The sequence below is a fragment of the Glycine max genome, chromosome 18 (assembly GCF_000004515.6).
Source record: "Glycine max cultivar Williams 82 chromosome 18, Glycine_max_v4.0, whole genome shotgun sequence".
In the NCBI taxonomy this organism is placed as follows: domain Eukaryota; kingdom Viridiplantae; phylum Streptophyta; class Magnoliopsida; order Fabales; family Fabaceae; genus Glycine; species Glycine max.
In genome coordinates, this window is record NC_038254.2 from 15536704 (window position 1) to 15563766 (window position 27063).

Sequence of the window (27063 nt, forward strand, 5' to 3'; positions counted from 1 at the left end):
ATTTACTCACAAAATTATAAGTTTCTTGTTTGAACAAGAATGAGCAAAAAATGCAGAAAAAAAGCATGAACAAAAGAACTTCAAAGAATCGTGATTTGACTAGAGTAAAAAAATCAACTCTAAATCTCCTCACAACAACTACTTTATTTAAACTTTGAATAATCTCTCCTCTGGGTAGACAATCTCTTTACTGGTCTGGACTATACAGAAAAGAAATAGAAGCACTATTTCAAGCCTAGCTAACTTAACTAATTTAAAACTACCTAATTGTTAACTGTTATTACAGAAAACCAAAAAAATAGCTAAGTTGATAAAGTTTAAAAGAGACTAACACACACACACACACACACATTCAAAACATTATTACACACTGGTGAGGGTTTTACCCAACATAATTTTTTGTTTTAACCTGACTTAAGCTTTTGTTTTTATTGTCATAAGTCAATGACTACCCAGAGATATGTATTTTTAGTTTTAAAGGAGGCAAAATGTCACTAGTTCATATACGCAGGCCAGCTTATTTTGGGTCAAGCATGTAATTTTGAGATTTAGATGCTTATTGATTGGCTGATGCTAGGTGCACCCAACATTATTACTGGTGCACCCAACAGTTAAGCGGAAAATACCTAAATACCCCTGGCTTTTTTTTTAAAAATTTGTACATCTAGCACAAATTTCTTTCGTGCTTGTTACTCTTCTTCTTCCTTCCGCGACCTTAGTGCTTCTTCTTCTTCTTCCTTCTGGGCGTTCTTGCTTCCGCGACCTCGACTGGGCTTTGCGCGTTCTTGCTTCCGGCGGCGTGGTTGTTGCTTCTTCACAATTGTTGGCGACGTGGTGGTGGTGCTCTTCACCTTGTGTGTTCTTCTTCTGGTTGTGCTACTCCATTGATGTTGAGGTAAGCATGTTCTCCCTTCTATATTCGTGCTTCCATTTTTTGTTTTGTAGTGTACTTCGTAGGATAGTATTGATCCGCATAGGGATTTAGGTCTTCCGTAGTTAGTATAGGTTAGGATAAAGATGATACGCAAGTAGTTTTGACCGTGAACTAGGTTACAGATCAAGTTGATCTGCAAGGTTTGATCCGTAAAAGCCTTATGAATCAACTTGATCTGTAAGGATTTTACGAATCAACTTGATCTGTATCAGTAAAAAATAACATATGGATCAACTTGATCCGTACGATTTACGATCCACCAAAACGCTCACCCAGCATAAATGCGTACCTCGTTTGCCGCCGCCGACGAACCAACCACTGCAACAATGAACATCGGCACCTTCACCTTCACCGAACCTAACCTATCGTAAGAAAACGAAGAAAATACGGTGAAGCACTATGCACTGAAGAGATAAAACGAAGGAGAAGATGCACAAAAATGGAGAAAGAAGCATTGTGCCGTTTTTAAAAAATAAAAAAGCTTTTTAAAGGAGAAAGAAGGTGCAGGGGTAGTTTTGGCATTTTTATAAAATGCTGGATGCACCAGCAATAATACTGGGTGCGCCTAGCATCTCCCTTATTGATTTGTTGGACTCACAAATAAACAAAGGTCTATTGGGCTTCATCTGAGCCTACCCTTCATGTTTTAAGTAAACCTCTACTGTGCTTTTGGAAATATAAACTATATTTACTTTAATTTTGATTTATAAAAAGTTTTATTTTAGTCGGGGAAAATCATTTCTGCAGCGACTTTGCTCACGTTTATAGTTACTTGACCACCGACTCTAATCCTAATCCTAAGTTTGAATTGGGTTGGGTGATTTAGGTGAGTAAAATGAAAGAGATTGATCCATTCAAGTAAATGGAGGAAAATTTTCTACTTTTTTCCTACCTATCTTCATCCATCCAAATATCACATATTTTATACTATATTTTTTCCTATTTCCTTCTTCTTTATTTCATTTCTAACTCAAATAAAGCATAATTGCTTTTCTAGAAAAAATTTCAAATATAACAAAAAGTCGCAAATATCCCTAATTAACGTCCTCAAATTTTGCCTCATCTGTTGTTAAATCAAATCAAATTTGTATTTGGTTTATGACAGACTCCATCTCAATTCATCTCTGCAAATTCATCAAAAATTCTGATACATTTCAAAAATTCATCTCAATTTTTTTTTTTTTTGTGAATGGCCAGTTCAAATTGATTATAATTTTGGTTCCTTTTTCCATGATTTTTTTTTTGTTTTGCTGTTGCTCTATTGAGTTGGGCCGGCCCGGTTTTACCGAATTCTGATATTTTTTAGGTGGGTCCTGCGTCCTATAATATCATAATAGCATAAAACCAATTAATCTTTTTTTTTTTACTGCAAACCAATTGATCTAATAACTATTAGATTCATCTAATTAAAATGTTTCGGTAGGCGATGATTAGTTTTTTTTTTATACGTAAGTAGGTGATGATTAGTAGAAACTCAAACAAATTAATTAATTTCTAACATAATTTAAGGCCTCTTTTGTTCAATTATTTATGAATTGTTAATGTAAATTTATTTATTAAATGAATAAATTGATAACTTAGATTGGATGTTAGTAATGATGATTAGATATTAAATAATTTATTCTGATATATTTTTTATGCTTCAAAATTATAAAAGAAAAGACAAACAAACAACAAATCATTAGTTCAAGTACTGTTGACTCAATTCCCTTAAATAAAAAGAATGTGATTAGAAAGAGAAACCTAATTAGTCAGGTTCCAAAATAAAAACAAACAAAAAATTGAGAAAAAAACTTGCATATTTATCAATCCCTTGTCTATTTTATTTATTCAATGATAGTATAACATCAATTACATTTTGTTTTTGTTTTTGAAAGGAGTATAACATCAGCTGTCTTTCTAATGTGTGTATCATTGTATACAGCAAGAGTAATTAATTATTCAATTTTATATAATTTATCATGTTTCTTTTAAATTTAATTATATCTTTTCATTATTTCTAAATAAGGACAGCATAATAATTAAATTGAAAGAAATATTACACGGGTTTGTTATATGACCAGGTTACAAAAAATATATTTATATACAATGAATGTGTTATATGACCAGGTTACAAAAAATATATTTATATACAATGAAAGTATAATTTTTTAGTGAAGTTTCAATTTCATATATTTTTAAAATTTTTAATTTAAATCATTTTAAGAATGATAAGTGATAAATATTGAAATATATTTCTTAAGATAATTTTTTACATATATTTATTTAAGATGTGGATCATGTTACCACACTATTAGAAAAAGTTGTTTCTACGACACCAAAACAAAGACAGTTCCTTAAGAACTATCTTAGTATATCAAACGGTGACATTTTTGTAAATAAATATAGTCATTCCACGACGATTTTACAAAAACCGACTTAGAAGACGGTTATTTTAAGACGATTTTGTAAAAATCATCTTAGAAGATTTTTACTTATTTTAATCCCTCTACTCTCTCACACTCTTATATTGTCACTCTCCCTCTCACTCTTCGACTCCCTTCTAGGATTCGAAGCCACAACTACAACTATTGTTGCTCCCACTCTTTGACTCCCTCTCACTCTTTATGGCCACTTTGCTTCTTCTTCTTCTTCTCCCGTGTGGCAATGGTTCAATCCATGTTTGCGTCTTCTTCTTCCTCTTTGTGCCTTCCTGAGCCACCTTCGTTTCGCTACAATCTCGAATCGTAGTATCCAATCTTGATTCCATCTAATCCACCTCTTCAGGTACCTCGTTTTTTTTTTATTTTTGTTAATTTCTATGTGTTGAGGTTGTTTTGTGCTATGTGTTTGTTTGTCCCTCTCAATGTGGGCCTAAGCATTGGTCCACGTCAACAACCACTGGCAACAGTCTTCGTTAGGGTTAAGGTTGTTTTAGACGTTAAAAGAAACCCTCACACTTGTCGTTATCGTGCTCCCATTTCTATTTCTTCTCCTTCCCTCACTCTTTTCTGCTTCTGGTTCGTTTTCTCTCTCTGTCTCTCTTTTCATTCCCTCTAAGTTTCTTTCAATTCTTATTTTTTGCGCAAACAAATTCACCGAACGTTGTGATTTAAGAACCACAATCCATTTCTATTTCTATGGCGTATGTTGTAAGTTCACTCAACTTCTTTCATCTCCAATTTGCAATTGTCGATTTTCTTTTTTTGTTGTTGTAATTTTTTCCTATTCCAGTGGTCAATTTCTTCTTGATATAATGAGGAGGAAAAAAGACGTTGGGAAAACCAATTCATTTCACTTTGAAGAAAAAACTTTGGAGAAAACACGATTCTAAAAAATCTTACAAGTTTGAAAAACAAAAGTTTTGGACGGAGCTTCATATCTTTCAGCTTTTTATTTTAATTAATTTTTATTTTTTAAACTAGTTCATGGTGAGTTTATGGTAATGTTGTGAGTCTAGCTATGATTTGTCCATGGTCACGATTTTCCTTTTCGTTTAGGTACTCTGCATTGTGCAAGCACATGTCATCACGACTTATACATGTGATATTCTTTTTTCTTTAACGTTTAACATGAATTACTTATTTTGTTGTGGTTAATTTCATAGCTTACATGATCGACATCTCGGGTACAGAAAAATTCGTGCTATTCCCCGATTTGGTTTCTTATACCATAGGTATAGTAGCACAAATGCATAGGTATTTTTCTACCTGATTCATTTTCTTAAGATGTTTGGATAACTTGATGTATTTGTTATATAAGTCTCCAGAGTCTAGAGTATTATATTGAGTGGATGATCCAAAAAATCTTGACTGAATGACTCTGTCGTAGGTTCTTTGTCCATGAGGAACTCACAAATTTTTATTTTTCTTTGGCTATATTATTGGTTGGATTTTAGGTAGAGGTCTTGAGTAGGGTAAGACATCCAAACCTGTTAACACTAATGGGAAGCTGTGTAGAGTCTCAATCACTTGTGTATGAGTACATAAACAATGGCAGCCTTGAAAGCCATCTTGCCCACATAGAAAAGAATCCACTTCCATGGAAAATTTGAATATCCATTGCTACTGACATATGCTCTGCTCTAATCTTCCTTCACTCCAGTGATCCTTGTATTATCCATGGGAATTCGAAACCTAGTAAGGTTCTCCTTGATGCCAACTTTGCTACCAAACTCAATGACTTGGGCATTCCTAGTTTAGTTCAGCAAAGTTTAGATTCAACTGGCATAAGCACAATATGTAATAACCCAAATGAACGTTTGGAATATATGGATCCAGAGTATTTTGTCACTGGCAAGCTTACACCAGAATCGGATGTATATTCTTTTGTGGTCATATTGTTACAACTTCTAACTAGAAGACCCCTTTTGGGGCTAGTTAGAGGTACCTCGTTGATATAAGGATAGAACACCATTTGGTTGGTTGAAGGTAAATTTATAGGAATGTTTGTGACTAAAATATTTCTATTGTTAAACATCAATCATTTGTGCTAGTTGTTGATTTTGCTTGTGTGTGAAATTCATGGACAAACTAGATGGTGATTCTAATAAAATTAACCCCTAGGTAAGTGAGATACTTGTGCTCATTAATGGATTTAGATTGATATTGTGAATTTATATTTAATTATTATAGGTGGGAATGTGTTATAATTTAAAATTGGTTGGCTGTAGGTACTAGTAGATCTCGTTATTGATCACCCATTTCAGGTTGATGCAACAAGATTGGAAAATACTGTATAGGCTAACAATATTTGAGATGTGTTGCTCTTCATGGGTGCGGTTGATATGTTTTGAGGGTAACAACAGTCTATTTTTAACCTATAAACAAATGTTTTAAGCAAATAGAACAAGGTGTCTATGCATGATTAACAAATAGTTTGAAGTTTTTTTGCACATTGTACACATGAGAAGGAAAAAGGACATAATTGAGTATACAAAACCACGCGTAGCAAAATAGACTGCAGACAAAAGGAGATTAGAGATGGTGTTGTGACTCTTGTGAGTCATCCAAGGAAATGTGAATATAAAAAAAGATGAGGGGGCACTATGAGGATGGGTGTGCACTTTTTAGGAAAAGGTTTGGGGTGTGGATGATGCCACTAGGGCAAAGGAGCTTTCTTCTCTAACATCTTTTTTTCTGAATTTCCTTTCTATGGTATTTTTTTTTTTCAAATCTCGTATTATCAGTTCTGATTCTATATTTTCTATAATTCTCTAGTATATATCTAAGTTCCTATCAAGTATCCTTTCACTACCAAATAAACAATTCCCCTAAAAGACTGGGAGGAATATGTTTCTGAAATTGTAACTGACATTGAAAGAACAGAGCCCAAAAAGGTTTGCTTTTGATATAGTTTGCTCTATGTTTGAGTCCAGTTTGTGAAATACCTTTGGGTAAATTGTGGTTTCAAAATTTATTATTGCATGAGCTTAGTCTGATAGATTCTTTTTTAATAGCTAGAAGATTAAAATATGACAAGTAAATGTTTCCGGGACATCTACTTTAGGTGCTACTGGTGTATTCTTGATAAGACTGTTTATGTAGTTTGTTGTGAATAATAATAATGATGCTTGTAATATTCAGAAAATGAACTAAGGAAAGAATTACTAATAGAGGATCGGAATCCATGAAAATTATTGTTAGAAAAGTTTTATTATGTCTGTTCAGTCTTTACAACTGACTTTTGTTGTATCTAGTAGTACTTGTTTACAGTAGTCTAGGGACTCTATTGTACTCCTTTTCTGTAAACTTCTTATATTAAAATCTGCTTAGTGTGAGAGATACTCAAGCTTTTTTGTGCCTAAACTGATAACATCAACTATTCTGAATATTCTTTAAACTTAACCAAATTTGTTTTTCTTTGTTCCATTCTAGTTCATATGGAAGTTATGGTATAAAAAAGCTTAAATTACTTGTGTGATAGAAAAGCTTTTGACCTCTTTTGTGATGGAGTTTGGGAATTGAACTATTCAATATCCATTGAATATAAAACTCATACATTGTGGTAATATTTAATTGCAAAAGGGGTGGCTAGTTTAGGACTCTGAACAATGTCAAGAAGAAAGCTGGCTAGAGGAGTACAATAGTAGAGTCGTCAAGATGGGTTTCGGTCAGTGGGTCAGCCCGGCCCACTACGAGCCAGAGGTGGGTCAGGATCAATTTTTTTAAAAATAATCGATACCGTCAAATTTTCAGCCCGACCCACTTAGCTCGTGGGTTAGGTGGGCTCAACCCGTCAACCCACCATATTTAAATAATATATTATTTTATTTTATTATTATTATAAATTTATAATTATTTATAATTGTTAGGAAGTTAAGTTTTTATTTTGTAGCAAGTTAGCAACCAAATTCAATAATGGACCAATTCCTATTTCCTAGCCCAAACTTAAGACAAATAGACAAGCCCAATTGACAATTGTTATAACGCTTCGCAACACGAGCCTGCACCTTGCAACCTAAAACGCATAACATAAAGTGATAACCGTTAAAACATAAATACTAAATAGGCAAGGCATTAACTAAAGCAATACATAACGCATAAAGAAGAAAACCTAAATGGCAACAAAAGTTTCGAAACCTAAATCTCTAATAGTGCAAAATTGATCTGGTGGCACCTCCACAACACGAGCCACCGACGGTGATGGTGACCTCTGAGCGCTCGTTTTCCCGTCACCGCGATGCCGACCTTCCTCTTCCACCTCGTTTGTGTCGTCGTTGTGGTTGACCTCCAAAACAGTAATTTCTCTCCTTTTTCATGCTTTTAATTTCTTTCCTTTTCTTTGTTAAATGTTAATTATTCTTGATGTATTGAATATGAGTTGAATGGATTCTAATTGTGAACCGAGTTGAATTCGAGTTTAATTTTTTTCCTTTTCTATGTTAACTACAAGTGCATTAGATTGATGGAAATGGCTTCCGAAACTGTAAATCAAGTTGAATCTGTTGATGATATTGAGTTTATGGAAGATGAGGAAGAAGCCAGGGTTTAACTACAAGGTTTGCACTTTTATAGCTTGGAAATATTTTACTAAAATTGGTGTGGTAGATGGTAAAGAGCAGGCATAATGTAATGCATGTGGGCAACAATATGTAATTGGTGGGAGTAAAGTAGGTACTTCACATTTATTGCGTCATGTTAAGCTTTTGTGTAAAAAGAAAGCTAAATTTCATGATGTGGGTGGAATGATAATTGGTGTGGTAGATGGTAAAGAAAAGGTAGAATGTAATGCATGTGGGCAACAATATGTAATTGGTGGGAGTAAAGTAGGTACCTCACATTTATTGCGTCATGTTAAGCTTTTGTGTAAAAAAAAGAAGCTAAATTTATCACGAATAGTGAAACTTGCAAAAGCACGATGATACCTAAGAGCACTCTCAAGCATGACATAAGTAGAATTCCACCGAGTAGGCACATCCAACCTCAAGCCCACTTTAGTATCAATACCTCTCACTTGAGCAATACATTCGGTAAATATTATTTTTCTTGACTCTGATGCTCTCACATATTTAATGCTATCTCTAATTTTTTGTAAAGCAACTTCAGCCACTTTTAATCCATCTTGAACTATAAGATTCAACACATGGGCACAACACCTCACATGCTAAAATTCACCATCACACAACAAGCTATTTTGAAATCTTAATTGCTCACCCAAAAGTTCTTGCATATGATCATTAGCACTAGCATTGTCTAAAGTAATGGAAAATATTTTTCTATCAATTTTCCATTCAGTCAAGACTTCAAACACTTTGTTTGCCAAATCTTCCCCGGTGTGAGGAGGCTCCAATTTACAAAAAGCAAGAATCTTACTATTCAATTTCCAATTATTATCAACAAAATGTGTTGTTAAACATATATACCCCTCTTGAGTACAAGCAGTCCAACAATCAGATGTCAAACAAATTCTATTATGACATTTATGAATTGCATATTTTAATTTTTCTTTCATCTCACATGAAGTTTCAGCAAACTAGACACCAATGTGTTCCTACTCACATGCTTAACATCAGAATTTATTTATGAAAGTAATTCCCTAACCCATTTATATTCAACAAAGTTGAATGGCAAACCATGTCAAACAATACACATTGTTAGAAGCTCAGAACACATTTTTGGTCAATTTCCCTAGATCTTAACTTTCCAGCATGATCAATTATCATTCCACCCACATCATGAAATTTAGCTTTCTTTTTACACAAAAGCTTAACATGACGCAATAAATGTGAAGTACCTACTTTACTCCCGCCAATTACATATTGTTGCCCACATGCATTACATTCTGCATGCTCTTTACCATCTACCACACCAATTTTAGTAAAAGATTTCCAAGCTATAGAAGTGCAAACCTTAACTTTTTTACTCTCTTTTTCATCATTGTCACTTTTGTTCTCGAGGAGCCTAAAAACCATCAAACATGGTAGATGAAGTATTATCTATTACCTCCACATTCAGTTTGAACCTCACAGGAAGTAAATAATTGTTATATATTACAAATATAAACATCATCTTATGTTAAAAGTAAAAAAACTACCTACTTGGAAACAACAACAGCCCTTTTGCAGATTTCACAGTAAAGCTTTGATCTCAAATAAGTTACTTTTTTCTACACTCATGGCATCCTTGATAAGTCCAATTATCTTCGGATTCCATCTCAATTACTCTATAGCCAAAACTAAAAAATATATACGAACCAAATGTAAGTTTAAAATAATTATGTTATAAGTTTACTTCTTTTGACTCAATAAATCTGGTATAAACATTGCTGGAATTTACATCAAGTCGTCATTTATGGAGAGGACTATAATTCCGGTAATTTGGGTTACAACTTGTGATAGTTCCTAAGAAAAATTGTGATAGTCGAAGATGACTTAATTTCATTCATACTAAAATTATGGATAAAACCAATAAATTTGGGGCATCAAAATTTTTAACGATTAAAAACATAAGATAATTAAATTAATATTTTAAATACATGAAAAAGTGTTTTTACTTCTTTTATATTCTTCCACAACGTTTAAGTGAGAGTTGAATATCAATTTGTCCCAAAAAAGTGTTAGAAATATCCATAACACTTGTACACAAAATAATCCATCAAAATTAAAATAAGTTTTATCACTAGGAAATAAGATTTTAACATCGGTTATTAAGAACTTTCAAAACCGATGTTGAAAGTATCAATGTTGAAAGTAATATCATTAATATCAGTCTTCCAAAACCGATATTAACATAAAATGACAACATCAGTCATTTAAATAACCGATTTTATATAGTAAGAGTTATAAAAAAAAGTCATATATTTGCATATTAACATCGGTTTTTTTTACCAAAAACCGATGTTAATATATATAAACAACATTTGTTTTTAAACATCGATTTTTTCAAAAATCGATGTTAATATATAAATACAACATCGGTTTTTAGGAATAACTGATGTTGTTTTTTGGATTTTTTTTATTGTGTTGTCTATTTTTTTAATAACCCCAAATTAACCTGCAAATTTGAACACAAAACTACAATAGATAATTTTCATTCTGTTTTCAAACCGTTTTTACCATAAATTTCATAAAAAGTTAATTATTTACTATGAATTAAAAGAATATTTAATGTGCATATAACATGAATTGTAAAAAATATAAATTAACTAAACTACAATTTCAAAATTGTTCAAACACTAATTGTTTCATTTTGAACTTTTAAATAATAGGTTTCCCACTGGATGCGAAACGCCTTCAATCTCTCTGGTTCCAATGGTCTAGCATCATTTAAATATTGCATGATATAATAAAACATAAGTCAATAATATATAATACCAATTATAACAAAATTAAATACGTTTGAATTAAACAATTACCGTTTTTCAATTATTCTTGAAATTTCCTAAGATTATAGTTGACATCTAGTGCATGACGTAATACCCACTCTCAGTGCTTCCTTTTTGTCTATTACACTAAATACATTATGAAATTTAGATATTCAATGTTAAGTACAAATTAGTCTACACATTATTAAAATATAATTAGAAGCATTGTTTAAATGTTTACTTACACCTAGCAGCAGCCTTGGATTTACTTTGTGGAGTATCGTCAAATCCTTTCAAAGCACTGATCAATACAAACATGGATGCGTATTATAGAATTAAAATATTGATGTTTTCGACTAATGCAAATGTATTGAAAAATAGAACTGACCTGTTAATAATTCCTTTAAGGTAATTATCTGACCTATTATGCAACGAACAAAACTAGAAGACAATATTTTCCTTAGGCAAAATGATGACCATTTGCCAGTATGCACTGCAGTGGAGATGGTCAATGTCATTAGATTAACTTACCCATTCAAGTAGCATCCTACATAACCTGCAACGACTTAAGAAAAAGTTATGGGATGGTCAATGTCATCAGATATAGGGGATCACCGACATGATGATTCAGCCTATGTACAGGTTTCGCTAGTCCCACAGCTCTCTGTTTATCCAACACAGTTAATTAACATAATATATATACAGTGAACACTTTAATTGAAAAAAAAAACATTTAATGGCAGTGAAATACCTGTTCTAATAAATGCTCAACAAGATGTGCCTTTTTGTTCATATGAAAGAATGTGATCCTGACTTCCATTGTCAACCAGACACACGCTCACTCTCATTTGTATTTTGAATTTAAAAGCCTTTTTCGTCCAATGATATTACACACCCTAGTGGCAGCACACAAGAGACCTTGTTCTGGTCACTATCATCACCATCAAAAAATAATAAAGTTGGTGCATATATGCAAGAGAATAAAGAACAAAAAACTAATAAACACAGTTAAAAAAGAAAATTCAAATGCCACATTATAAATCTCTTCCAACTACTCTAGAAACAGTGTCATGCACTCCTCCATTCGATACTAATCTTAGTTTCTTGAAAATGGTATGCCACCAAATTATTGTTTAGGTAAATAAATAGAGGAATTGAGTATAAGGATGAAATTTTTCAGAAGACACGTGCTATATAACGAAACATTGGCTCAATGATGACCATTCTAGACCATAAGCAGTAGGCTGCTGATGGTTTTTTATACTGCCTACAATATAAACAAAATCCATTTAAAATGTGATACTTGAACTACATTATTCAAACAACAATAATCAAAATATACATCTTGCTATTCAAAATCCAAGAACATACATGTTACCCTGCAATAGAAAAGGCAACTTTTCACAAGTCTAAAAGGGTCAAGTTACCAGTACTGATGCACTATCAAGAACCAATCAGGTAACCAATGAACAAAATTTCACACTACTAGAAAATGCAGTTTCAACATCGGTGGAAAACCACATTTTACATCGGTGATCAACCGATGTTGAATAGAATGTTGTTGAAAGTTTAAAGTTTCAACATCGGTCCCTATATCACCGTTGTAGAAAATTTCAACATCGGTGCTCAGTTAAGAAATGATGTAGAAATTACACCTTTCGCATCGTTTTTATCTTAGTGAACGTTGTAAAATAGCGCTTTTCAACATCGGTGCTCAGTTAAGAAATGATGTAGAAATTACACCTTCTACATTGTTTTTATCTTAGTGAACGTTGTAAAATAGCGCTTTTCAACATTGGTGCTCAGTTAAGAAATGATGAGAAATTACAACTTCTACATCGTTTTTATCTTAGTGAACGTTGTTAAATAGCGCTTTTCAACATCGGTGCTAAGTTAAGAAACGATGTTAAATATTTAATAATCTACAATTAAAAATTTGTTAATTAATGATCATTTTTTATATTTTTAATATTATCAATATTGCTAATAATCAATAAATCAGTATTTATAATATGAAAACCAGTATTTTAATTAAATATGATAATATTGTAATTAAAATGCTGGTTTTAGTATTATTTATATTTAATCTATCATTTAAATATTGAATATTAATTACAATTAATAGAATTTCATGTCATTCACCAGATACCAATTGATATATTATCAGTAAATTGGTAGCTACTTACTTGAAAATATTAATGTACTCTCACAGCTTTAAATGAAAAGAAAAAGATTAGTAATTAGGTAAAAGTAAAACTATCTAGTATAGCAAATTCAGAGTTCAAGTAAACCTATCTAAGTAAATAACACGAACTTTTAAAGAAGCCAAGCAAATGTCAGAAGAGTACACTATTCTATGTTGTTTATCACATTTAAAGAAGCTAAGCTAACAAAATTCTATGTTGTTTTCTACTTAAAACTGATCAAAGCAGTTTACATTCACATTAAAGTGCATGTATTTGTCAATATACCTCTGGAGCCATCCAATGGTAAGTTCCTGTTTCAGCAGTCATGATCTCAGTTAATGACTTTTTTCTTGCTAAACCAAAATCTGCTAGCTTGACTGTTTTCTGGTCTTCAGTCAATAGCAAGTTATCTATATAGAGGAAAATAAAAGGATCTTCATATTCATTATGTAGATGTTCGACACTTGGGCAAGTTATACAAAGGAGAAAAAGAAGCTTAAGTTAACAACTAGTAGCAGAACGTGAATAAAAATAGAGTTCAGAAACTGGGACAAAAGGTTAATAATATTGTTCCTCTTTCATTGCCTTGTTCACAGTTCACACCTACCTTTTGCAATTAAACCAGAAAAAATTAGTTTGATCCAAATGGTCTTTACAATAGCATAAAGTGCCTTCCAAAGGAGATTTCTCTAACATGTCCATAATCATAGAGCGCAAAAGCATTCAAAGCTATCATCTTTTTCCTTCACGTGAATTACTAAGCTACTATAGATTTAGCGTATTACTAAATACTAACAAGGTAGATACATACTTTAGCAACCTTGATTGAATTTTGAGTGGCACCTGCCAGCACACAAACAAAAAGAAAATTGTAGAAGCTGTCATTATGAAATATGCACTTCCATTGCTGATTTTATTAAGTTTGCTTATGATATTTAAATATTAAAGCAATTATCTGAAATCCAATACTCTAGATCTAGTTCAATACCTCCAGCAATGTACTTCACATTATATTTGTCAGCCAATTCTTGATACCTGAAATGATTTGGCGGAGAGTGGAGGAACCATTGGAAGGTACAGGAAATAATAATAAGAATGGATATGCTGACATGAAACAGAGATGCTATTTTATCCAAAAGAAGTCCACATGGTGGAAGGAGATTAGTATCTCATAGTTTTATTTTTAAAAAAAGAATTAAGAAAAAAGTGTTGCGGGCTGAGGTTGAGTTCACAACATTTTCAACATCATTGTCACCAAGGTGGCCCATATAAACTACAAATTGTTGCTTGCTAATATGCTGCAGAGGTTGAAGAGAGCTAGCTGTAATGTAGCATTTAAAATAACAGGAGATTGGATAAAAATATAGAAAAGAAAGGACTACTAAACACTACTAAATACATTGATAAATCATATGAACAACTCCATTGGTCCAGAAATACTACTAAACACTTAACTATAATGTAGTTATAGTTTCAAGGAGCAGGCAAGAAGGACCACCACATCCAAGCATAAGTGGTTACATCGAAGTGAAATTACACTAACTAAAACTGATTTGACATCAACGACAACCACCATCGAGTACACATACCCTTGAGTTGATGAATAGATTCAAAAATGCTAGTTCGTGTTATTATTATGATTATGTGATTGGCAATTTGGCATAGTAGTAGGGGTAGGCACAATTCAACCGTTTAATTAAACTCATAGGACACCCCTTTAATTAGTCTATTCCAACTAATTTGGTTGGACAAAAATTTATTCATGGACCCCTGTACCTTGCTAATTAAAGCCCATTAATCTTTTTGAATAAGAGACAAAGACTGTGAACCTCACTACCATTGTTTTGAATAAGAGACAAAGTTCAATTTCGTAAATGATTCTTTCAAATGAACAATAATTTTGACTTGATTATTCTTCTCTGTTTCTTTTTGAATGATACTAGGGTCTAATCATAGAGGTAACTTTGGATAATTCATCATAATACCATATATGGATATGTGAGATCACATAATAAAGCCAAACACTAATTCTGCCGCCTTAAGCTGGCAAAGTGGCAAATTTAATTGATTTGAAATATATATCATGAAGTTAATGAAAGAGAATAATCAAGTACACAGACATCTCAATATAAACCTCTATTTTATAGCCTTATATCTTTTTACTATCTTGTTGGAATATCTTCTTACTAATTCTTCTTGTAAATTCTTTTACTCACTTATTGACACGTCATTTCTTTAACTTCTAAAAGCATTTAATACTTTTGATTCTCTTTAATTTCTATGTAGAATTGATCAATCCTAATCCCAGTCAATTAATTGTTAGTGAACTTCAACACATTTTATTGGAAGAACTATGGAACGGTTTGGTTTAAAGATTAACAGAAGATTAATCGTGCGAATGAACCTCTAATCAGATTAATTGTTTTAATCACTCTCTATGTGCTTTATCATTTCCTCTAATTTGCATGAATCCTACATGAACAACTAGGAATTAAATTTAGTAAAAGATTACTAAGAGATTATGGTCAATATATATTAATGAAATTGAGACAGATGATTAGTAAATGAAAATTAATTCAAAGCAAAATAAGAATAAGAATTTGGGGATAATTGCTAATACCATTGAAATCACAAGCCCAGCCAGGTCTTCCCTGCTTGTTAATTTCATGAATTATTGCTTGCTTGTTCTTTCAAATTATTGTACACAACAATGGAACCTTGCTTCAGCAGCTAAGAGTAACATATCAGCACAAGCGTTAAATTCTGCATAAATGCAAATTATTCTTACTATCCAAGCAAGCTTTAATAAATTTCTATAGAAAAGATAAGATTATGATCATCTAATGATGTGGTAGTTTTTATATCTTTTAATAAACTATTGTTTAGCTGAAGCTGATGGGATTTTTGTTTTATTTTTAGAGTTACAAGGAACCTTATATCCCGTTCATATTTTGAATTAGTTTGTTAGACTTATATCACATTAGGCGGTTTCAACTTAAGTTTAAACAACAAAACCAATTCATAATTAAAAGACCGAAATTTATTGATTCAGTTATAAATTAATATGAATTTTTGAAACAATCATTGTAAGCATTGAGGATAAAACTCTGTTTACATAGTCCAATCACAATAGTCGTTGTAAAGTACTAATAGTATATTCAATACCTATACATCCTTTAATTTCTTCAAACAACTTTCGAGATTGATTTACTTAGACTGTCAGTAAAGTTTAATGGTTACAGAATCCATTAACAATAATCTCTAGGATGCAATATCAAGACTTAAAGTTCATTATTTGAGGGCCCTAGTGACTCCCAAATGGTTAGAGGGGACTAGGAGGATAAGGAATAGGACCTATGGGTAATAGCTAATATGAGTTGAAATTTTATGAAGTAGAATCCGTGTTTGATATTTGAGTTGCCTAACCAGTGGTTTCTAGTGTACATTTGTTATGGTTATAGTGTGTGATATGATGATACTGATTGTTTGCTAAATAGCTCTATATGAGGTCCCCCTCCAATCCCTTTTCCACTATAGGTATCAACCAAAATAAAAACACAATCCTTGTCTCTCCTCTATCTCTCTATATACCCTCATATTCATATTAATTTTAAGCAAACCCCATAAACCATCATCATCATTATTTACCATTCCCGCCCCATGAAGTGTTTTCTTTGTCCCTCAAAACCATGACTCACCTATATAGTTGTATCATACATACGGTGTTACCTCAAAGTGTACATGCAACTCCAATTAAAAAAACTATTTTCACTTTCGAACACAGTCCTTACCATAGCACCCAATAAATTAAGGACAAGCTGGGTTAATTGTAATGTTGTTATATTTTCATGTTGCTTATGCAGAACTTAGTCCAACAGACCCTAGAGTTCGAGCTCAACTCTAATACCAAGCCTAATAATGCCAGAGAATAAGAAACTGGTAAATGACGAAAACTAACAAGTAATTAAAAAAGTTTACTTACCTCACAAAAGTTGGACAAAACCTAGCCCAGGCAAGTTACCGGCACCGACGAAACGCAGAAGCACACGAGGAAGGGCACCACAGAGGTTTGCTATGAAGGAGGTTGCTAGCTAGGGCGTGCTCACGACAGATAGGAAAGGCAAAGAGTTAAAAGGTAATGGCACGATACTATTTTTCTAAAATTTTATTTTAATTTGAAAAACTGCAACAAGGACGGTGATTTCTTAAAAAACGTCATTTATTCATTGGCATGCTATGAAATACGAAGACGTTTTTCACTCAAACGTAGTCATTTGTTGAACTGCTCAAATACGACATCGGGCAGCACCAAAAACGTTGTTGCTAATGTCGGGGTATTTACCAAAATACCACCGCTACAGATTCAACAACGTTTGCATAACACCAATGTTATATTGATGTCGTGGAAATGCTTTTTTATAGTAGTGCCACCAAGGGTAACTAGGATGGTTCAGAACTTGCATTGCAGCAACCAGATATTCACTTCACTTACTCAATCCCAAACCTCAATCATGGGAAAATTAGATTCAGTTTGCATCTTGAACTATTTTTGTTCTTAAGACCATTTTCAAACCTAAACAAGCATCTATTAACCTTTATTGCAATTTCAGAAAAATCCTAGCTGGTAGACTATTCTAGATTACCTAATTCTTGTTAAGAAATTTCAAAAGAACCAAATTTAAAGTTTCTAAAGGTGACATGCAATCAAATCATGCATACAATCACATCACAAATGCTATCAAGTTTAGAATTGGCATATGCTAAAATGACATGGAGAAGAAACCTTCAATAGTCCTCCTATTTTGTAAACACTGTTTACTAACAATAAGATCCAACAAGTCTAGAGTTATTTATGTCATTGTTCTGGTAAAATCCATGAAGTAGCCAAACAATCACATAAAAAATTGTTGATAAATATTTTTGTTTTAATTTAAAATTTATAAATATATTAATTCTATTTTATAAAATAAAATATTCATTTTAGATTTTCTTAAGATTTTGTTTTAATGAGTCAACTAGTTTGTTATGTTTGTTGTGACAACTGTAGGTTGGTTTTCTAACGGTCATATTTTCCAACGGTCATATTATTCTGTTGTTGCATAAATGCTTATATATATCTTTCTTCCTCTCTAGAGAGAGAATACCGACAGAGCTACAATCTCATCCCTTTCTCCCAAAATTTTCTATTTCTTCTCTTATAAAATAATTTATTTCTTGAGGGTAAGAGCATTGGTGTTCATAAGGTTCAGGGATTCTTTCGTTGCACACGATCGGAACCAACGGGTTGTCATATCTTGGGAGAGGAGTGCAATCAAATTTTCCTACCAGTGCAGTGGGGCGTTTTCTGTCTAAGGATAGCGTTTACGCGCTTCAACCCAGGTTATATCTTTCTTTCCTTAATTTATTTTTTCCTTGTGCTTATTGTATGTTATAATGTATTATTCATGTGTTGTCAATTAAATTTATTTTGCTACTGTTATTTTGTTATTTAATTCAAGATTGTGCATCTTCTTCGTATTTATTTTCTTTCATTTTTTTATATTATTTTTCCAACAGTCTTAGAGAGAAAAATGTTTTATACTTTCGTCTTACATAGTCTTTTCTGCAGTAGCATGATGTTGTATCAAAATATCTATAATGGATATGATTAAGTTCCTTTCTAGTAAGCATGAAAAATTAATGGATGAAAACACAATGCATGATGTTCCATTAAAAATGTATTTATTATATTATGTATTTCCTGAAATTTTACATTAGTATGAGATTGTTGAAAAATATTTTCTTTGTCAATTGTATTTTTGTTTAAGATAAAATGCTTTTAGAATTAGTTTGTGTGAAAAAAAAAACTAAAAGCATCTCACTACTTTCATTCCTGCCTTAGGAAGTTATCTTTTACTTGATCAAATGATCATGTGAACACAAGTCTTTAAAATCAGGACATTTGTTGTTAGGTTTTTTAATTTCTATTGTTTAACGTTATTATTATTACTGCAAATATTTTGTTGCTACATGTTGACTGATTGTCTCTTTATATATAACTTATTGATAAAACATAAAAACAATAAAATAAACACTTTGGTGAAGCTTTATATTTTGTTTGTCGTATTCTTAATAGAGTACCTTATAAAAAAAATTAAAAAAAAATCTTTATGAGCTATGGAGAAAAAGAGAACCAAATCTGAAATATCTTAAAGTGTGGGGGTGTCTAGTAAAGGTTAATATCCCTATTAATAAGAAAAGGAAAATTGAAAAAAAATGTTAATTGTATTTTGTTGGATATTTTTTACATAATACTACTTATAGATTCTTAGTTGTTAATTCAGAAGTGACTAAAATTTATAATGTTACTATTATGCAATCTAGAGATGTCACTTTCTTTGAAAATCTTTTTCCTTAAAAAATAAATTGTTAAATCTTTGTATGGTTTGAAACAAGTTCCAAAGCATTGACACAAAAGTTTGATTAAGTTATTCTTTTGTATGATTTTCAAATTAATGTTAGTGATAAATGTGTGTATGTGAAACAATTTGATGATAATGGATGCGTCATTTTATGTTTGTATCTGGATGACATATTGATATTTGGTAGTAATATGCATTTCATAAATGATGTGAAGTTCTTATTGTTTAGAAACTTTGACATAAAAGACCTTGGTCAAGTAGATGTGATTTTGGGAATTAAGCTTATAAAGAAAAATGATGGCTTGACTTTTACCCAATCTTATTTTGTTGAAAAGCTATTGAAGAAGTTTAATTATTTTGATGTGAAACATGCTTTTACTCCTTATGACTCTTATCCATCAAGTTAAAGAAAATTTGAGTAAAGGAATTTCTTCACATAAATATTCTCAAAGTATCGGTTCTTTGTTGCATTTGACAAACTTCTCTAGCCCTGTCTGATATTGCACATGCAGTTAGTAGATTGGAAAGTAATTGAGGAATTTAGTGATACAAAATTGTAGCTCTGATTTTGATGAAATAAAATTGACAAGTGATTATGTCTTTGCTTTAGTTGGTTGTGCAGTATCATGAAATTTTACTAGACAAATTATTATTTCACATGAAAGCAAAAATTATTGCTTTAAATACTGCTACTAGTGAGACTAAATTTCTTTAAAATGTATTATGCAATGTATACCTCCAATGCCAATGCACTGTGATAGTCAAATTGTTATATCTAAAGTGACTAGCAAAATTTTAATGAAAAAAGAAGACACTTAAGAGTGTGACATAAATCTATAAGAAATTTGATTTCTCATGTTGTCATTTCTCTTGACTTTGTCAGGTCAGAAAATAATATTGCGGATCCGCTTACAAAAAGGTTGACATGTCAACAAGTATTTAAGTCGTCGAGGGGAATGAGATCAAAGCTCATTATTTAGTTACAACAATGGACACCCGTCTCTGTGTGATTGGTGATCCCATGAATGGAGTTCAACGGGTAACAACGAAATTGTTTGTTGACTAAAGTACACCAAAATGAAATTTGGCGGAGCTGTTCCGTTTCTCATTCCTATGACGAGGTGTATTATAAATTGTGGCAATATTAAGGTTGAGGTATTTATATATGTGTATTTTTGGTGGAAAAAAAAATACCTCTTAATGAATCCGATGACAATTATTGTAGGGGTGGGGGTCACAACTCACTCTTTGAGGATTCACCTAGTGAGTGTGGTGGTGGGGCCGCCACTATGAGATATGGACTAATCTCTAAGTGACACTCACGAAATAAGATACAAGCGCAAGGTCGTGTAACGCGCTACCACTGATTAGAACCTAATTGAACGCCAATATTGTAGGGATTGTGTACTAAAGTCCGGTTAAAGAATATGTAGTTCAAGACAATCAAGTCACTACATTTTTCTCGGATGGAAGTTCATAAACACTAGGTATAAGGCTCAAACCCGGAAGGTTCCTTATACCGAAATACAATATCACATGCTCTTTCTCTTATGTTTTTATACAAATTATCTTTTAGAAAATATATTTTAAAATTTTAAATTATGTGGGGGAATGTTGATAAATATTTGTGTTTTAATTTAAAATTTATAAATATATTAATTCTATTTTATAAAATAAAATATTCATTTTAGATTTTCTTAAGATTTTGTTTTAATGAGTCAACTAGTTTGTTATATTTGTTGTGACAACTGTAGGTTGGTTTTCTAACGGTCATATTTTCCAACGGTCATATTATTCTATTGTTGCATAAATGCTTATATATATCTTTCTTCCTCTCTAGAGAGAGAATATCGACAGAGCTACAGTCTCATCCCTTTCTCCCAAAATTTTCTATTTCTTCTCTTATAAAATAATTTATTTCTTGAGGGTAAGAGCATTGGTGTTCATAAGGTTCGGGGATCCTTTCGCTGCACACGATCGGAACCAACGGATTGTCGTATCTTGGGAGAGGAGTGCAATCAAATTTTCCTACCAGTGCAGTGGGGCGTTTTCTCTCTAAGGATAGCGTTTACGCGCTTCAACCCAGGCTATATCTTTCTTTCCTTAATTTATTTTTTCCTTGTGCTTATTGTATGTTATAATGTATTATTCATGTGTTGTCAATTAAATTTATTTTGCTACTGTTATTTTGTTATTTAATTCAAGATTGTGCATCTTCTTTGTATTTATTTTCTTTCATTTTTATTTTATTTTTCTAACAAAAATGAATTTTAAGAATCAAATTTGCATGTTATAATGAGATGGAGTAAAAACCTTCAATAAAATCTCCTCTTTGGCATAAGTTGTTTTATACTAGCCTAGAATAATTCAGGTTAGGTACAATAGACAAGTTTGTGATATAATATAAACATACCTGTTTAGTTTTCTACTTTAATGGTTTCCACATAGAAGGGTAATATTACCTGGGTATCTATGAAGTTATACAAAAATAAATGGAAGCATAAGTGAAAAAGAAAAGTATTTATAAAATCAAAATGATTCTAATTCCAATTTCTAACATTAGAGAGCCAAACATGATCACTAAATTAATTACAACCACGAGGAAGAAAAAAAACCCTTCTTAAACATCAAGATATAACTCTGAAGGAACCATAGTAGGTGAGGATGTGATTGATCAGCTTTCAAAATTTAATATGATTATACCATATGGTAATGGTAAATGTCCTATTGTGACTAAGTTTAAAATTAATCCAGGAATCATGAACTTAGCACCATAACAAATAGCATTGACAACAAGCCTTTTATAGCTAGTCAGAAGAATCTCCATGGGCATAACAACCCTCCTCAAATAAGTCTCATCCCTATAATTATCATAAACCCATTGAGCATCCATGACATCATGCATGGTGACCATGTTATCCTTCTCCCCCATGATCCCAAACTTGACTCTCCTAAGCTCCTGCATGTGGCTACCCACACCAAGAAGCCAGCCTAAGTGCACACACATAGTCCGAACATAGGTTCCAGCCTCACAGGAAATCCAGAAAACAACCAAGTGCCTATAAGGGTTTATGTGAAATATTAGACTTATTTAACGAAGTATGAAACTAGCACAAGAAATCCAGAAAACACTCAAGGAGCTTACTTTCGTAGATGGTCCGAATCCGGAGCTGGCGCTTGATGGCAGAAATCAAGGGGGGACGCTGGAAGGTGGCGCCGGTGAGGGTTTCGAGGGCATGGGCTACCTTGGAGACATCAGGGACGATGACGAGGTGTCACAGTGGCGAGCTGTCACGGTGGCTGCAAAGGGAAATAGAGTCACGAAGACGAAGCTTAGACAGAGAAGAAGAGAGTGCGAGGAAAATAGGACTTGCATTTTAATATTTTTAAATGTAGCTTCTACATCGATTTTCAGTACAAAATCGATGTTAACCAAACGATGTAAACGTTAACATCGGTTTTATTGAAAAAATTGATGTTAACGTTTGATAAGTTAACATTGGTTTTGCAGAAAACCAATGTTAACGAACTTACGTTAACATCGGTTTTATAAAAACCAATATTAACGAAGTCTTATTAACATCGGTTTTTTAAAAACCGATATTAACGTAACATAAGTTCGTTAACATCGATTTTCTGTAAATCCGATGTCAACTAATGCACATTATTTATAATTATGCCACCGTGTTTATGTTAGCATCGATTTTATCAAAAATCGATGTTAAACTGACGATGTTAAATCTATATTTTCTAGTAATGTTTAATGAGAAGTCAAATTAATTATTAATTTGAATTTAAGAAATATATACCCCGATATTTCTTCAACTTGCGAAGTTGTATTATTACAACCAAATGAGAGTTGAATCATGTTTTCAATTTCTAGTTTCATTTGGTCAACAAATTTCCCTCATAAAGTACAACTTATATCGTTGTTCCTATTATTCAATAAACATAAAATATGTGGTATCAAATAGAAACATTTAAAAATGTGAATTCAATGGATATATATATATATATATATATATATATATATATATATATATATATATATATATATATATATATATATTCAGCATTATTTATATGTGATTTTAAGGAGGAAATTTGTATAATAAATAATCTTACTCTAAATGTTGGAGAACAATGCCAATGAGTTTACTCCTCTGACCATTTTTGTCAATTTCCTTATTATCATCTTTATTTGATGCATGACCAATAACATTTGTTTCAAACATGATAAACATGTTAAAAAATAAACTATTATACGAATAAATATTATAATTACAGAATACAAATTATAAAATTAGAATAAATAAAGAATTTTAAGTCTAAAATAAAAATAACTAATCAAGCAATAAATCTTCATTGGTTTGAGTAACAATATCTGAGAATGGCATAAAATCAAAATCTAACATGGTTATTTCATCTGTAGATCATTTTTAATTACCAACAGGATTTTGAATAGACATGGCAAGAAAACCTGTACCCATGGGTACCCGCCCGAATCCGTCCCGACTTTGACGGGTAATATCCGAGTTGACCGGGTATGGGTACGGGTTCGGGTTTTCCCCGATAACCAAAAGTCGGGTACGGGTACGGGTATGGGATTACTAGACTCGTCTCGACCCCGAACCCGAACCCGCCCCGCCACTTAAAATCTTTAGAATTTTTGCATAATTTAATCAAAAGGCATATAATTTTTATTACTAGTTAATTTTATTTTAAAATTTTTACATAATTTAATATTATTTTCTTAACTATTTATGTAGACACACGCGTTATAATAAATTTATTGATATATAAGTAGTTAAAAATAAATGTTTAACAATCAATTTATTTTTTTCTAAAATCAAATTTTTAATATTTTTTTACAAAAATTTTTTTTTTTCTAAATGGTGTGTGGAACGGGGTTGGGGATACCCGATACCCGACGGGTACGGGTATGGGACAATAAACTCAAACCCGTCGGGTATCGGGTACGGGTATGGGGATATGTTGAGGAGTCGGGGTAAGGGATTGGGGAGACAATACCCATACCCGCCCCGCCCCATTGTCATGTCTAATTTTAAACAAATAAATATATCATTCATGAAACATATCCTTGAAAATCTTAATATAAGATTTTCTAATTGACACATGAATCTTTCCATCCAAAAAATAACAGAGGCATTTAGATATTATGAAATTATCTTTTCATCCTTAAATAATCATAGTTTAGTTTAAATATTATGAAATTATCTTTTCATCAATTAGTAACATCTCAACACTGCTAATTTCATTTAGATTTTTAAACTCAGGGATAAACCACAAACACATGACTCGTGCGTTGAGCCTCCATTAAACCATTTCAGGGAGGATATTGAAAATCAAAGTAAAGCTGAATGTTATTGATTGAATCATTGCAATGAATATGAGTGATTGGATCAAATAATGAGTGAAAAGAAAAAGATTTTTTTTAAAAAAAACATATAATATAACAAAAATCAAATGATTTTATGTCTGGAAGAGACCGATTAATTTGTTCTGATACAATTGGTATACTTATAGTCTTATAAGGTGACTATGGTATTAAGGAGTGTTTTAGGTGATTCAAATTCTTTCGATTAGGATGACATAATTTTACCATTAATCAAGGAGTTTTTATGATTAAAATTCGTCATCAGCACGTAAGAATTTCGAAACATCCATTGGATACCAAAACAATAATTCATATAGCAATAAAGGAAATTAATATTAAGATTATTATTAGAAGAAAATTTAATATATCATTGTTAATCATGAAAATTATACTTATTCTTCGAAAAGAATATATTATTATAATAATTAAATAATTTTTATTAAATAATTTTATTAATAAATAAATATTTAAAGGAGAGACATATAATTCATTTTCTATTGTAAGTTCTTTTTAATCAAACAAGTAAGTTTATAATTTTTAACTTATCAAAGAATTGTCTAACACTTAATACATATAATAATAACAATAATTTTAATAAAGATTTTCATAGATAATTATAATAATAATATCGTATCATGGTTTCTAAGATGATTTGTAAATAAATTTTATAATAGTGCTTTTTATTTTAAAGTTAATTGCAATAATGATTATCCTTTGATAGTAGTTTCAATAGTCATTAGAAGTAAAGATTGGAAAAGTAAAGGTTTCAAGAAGAAATAGAGATTGAAATAAATTCCTGTTTGGTCAGAGATTAATCTGATAATCTCATGTCTTCAAAGTTAATTGCAATAATGATTATCCTTTGATAGTAGTTTCAATAGTCATTAGAAGTAAAGATTGGAAAAGTAAAGGTTTCAAGAAGAAATAGAGATTGAAATAAATTCCTGTTTGGTCAGAGATTAATCTATTAATCTCTGACCAAACAGGACGACAACTCCTAAATACGAACAGAAGATATGTACACTTAGGACTAATCGCCATAGGTGTCAGGTCCCTAACAAGATCTTTCGTAGGAGCTAAAGCCTTCGTAGTGCTCTTTGATCAAAGGTTTAGAGACAACAATTCTCAAGCCATAATAGGGATGATCGAAATAGACCTAAACCAAACGGTCTCTTTGATCTATATTGCCCCTAATTACACAATGAACCTTACTGATTTTATACAAAATATAAACTTAGAAGTCCAAACAATAGGATTTGGAAGAAATTTTGAGGGACATAACTTGCACTTAGATATCACTTTTATCGGTAGAATAAGTGATCAAATATCCCCTAGATATAGAATAAACACAAATCCTCTGATAACAACACTATCATCTGGAGGAATTCAATTTTTGCCGCCAGAAATATTTGATTCTTTCATAAACCAAAATAATCAATGCCAAACACATATTGATGTTGGATCCTCTAGGAGTGCAATAACCACTCCTGCTTCTGCCATAATAACAAACAGGCGAAACAGTCTCTCAGTAAGATTTGCTGACTATGAAGACATACAAAATCCCCCAGAAGAAGAAATAGAACCCTCTAGAATGTCCATGATGAACTTATGGCATTGTTCATATTTCGAGTCATACATCCCTTACGAGGAACACAAACAAACCGAAAAAACTTTTCTAGAAGAAACTCACCTTTCCCAAAAGCTTCTTAGAGCAGTTAAAAAATGGGAAGAAGATAAAAGGTGTCCAGGACAAAGTTTTGTAAATAATGAAACGGATTCAGATGACATTGATGAAGAAAATGAATATGTTTTCAGACAAAAACTATTTTCATCAATAGATAAAGAAAATTCTGATGAAGATAAGATTGAAGTTTACTGACAAAGATTGATTTAAATTTTTTTTATGAAAATGAAATCAACTTTAAACAAATGTTTAATATAAATTCTGAAGTTAGTGAAACAGAATCATTAATGTCATTTCCTGAAACTCACAGGGGACTTATGAATGAAGCTTCTAGCTCAAATTTCAACCCCCCAATTCGATTATATTACAGAAGATTATAATATGGGATTCCCCCCTCGTGAAAAAGTCATTACTCCAATAGATTTAACTCTAGGAGAAAACATAAAATCAAAGGGAAAAAGGATGCCCATAGAACCAACATTCAATATGCCATCTCTTTTACTAAATATAGGAAGTATTGACCCACAACTACTTCCAAATTACATAGAACAATGGACTTCTGCTGTAATAAGAGACTATAAGGTAAACCATGAAAATCATGTAGCCAATAGTCAAGACATGATAGCAAGAGCCGAAACATATCTAGGAGACATAGCTAGAGCTTGCTGGGAATCTTT

The 27063-nt window shown here is 31.8% G+C and overlaps 1 long non-coding RNA gene across 1 annotated transcript; it reads left to right on the forward strand.

The window, feature by feature from the left end:
- The first annotated feature begins 3509 nt into the window (after positions 1–3509).
- Positions 3510–8234, forward strand: LOC102666503 (uncharacterized). Its single transcript, XR_419444.3, has 3 exons — positions 3510–4065; positions 4521–4611; positions 4812–8234. It is a non-coding gene; the product is annotated as an uncharacterized lncRNA (long non-coding RNA).
- Positions 8235–27063: the final 18829 nt, after the last annotated feature.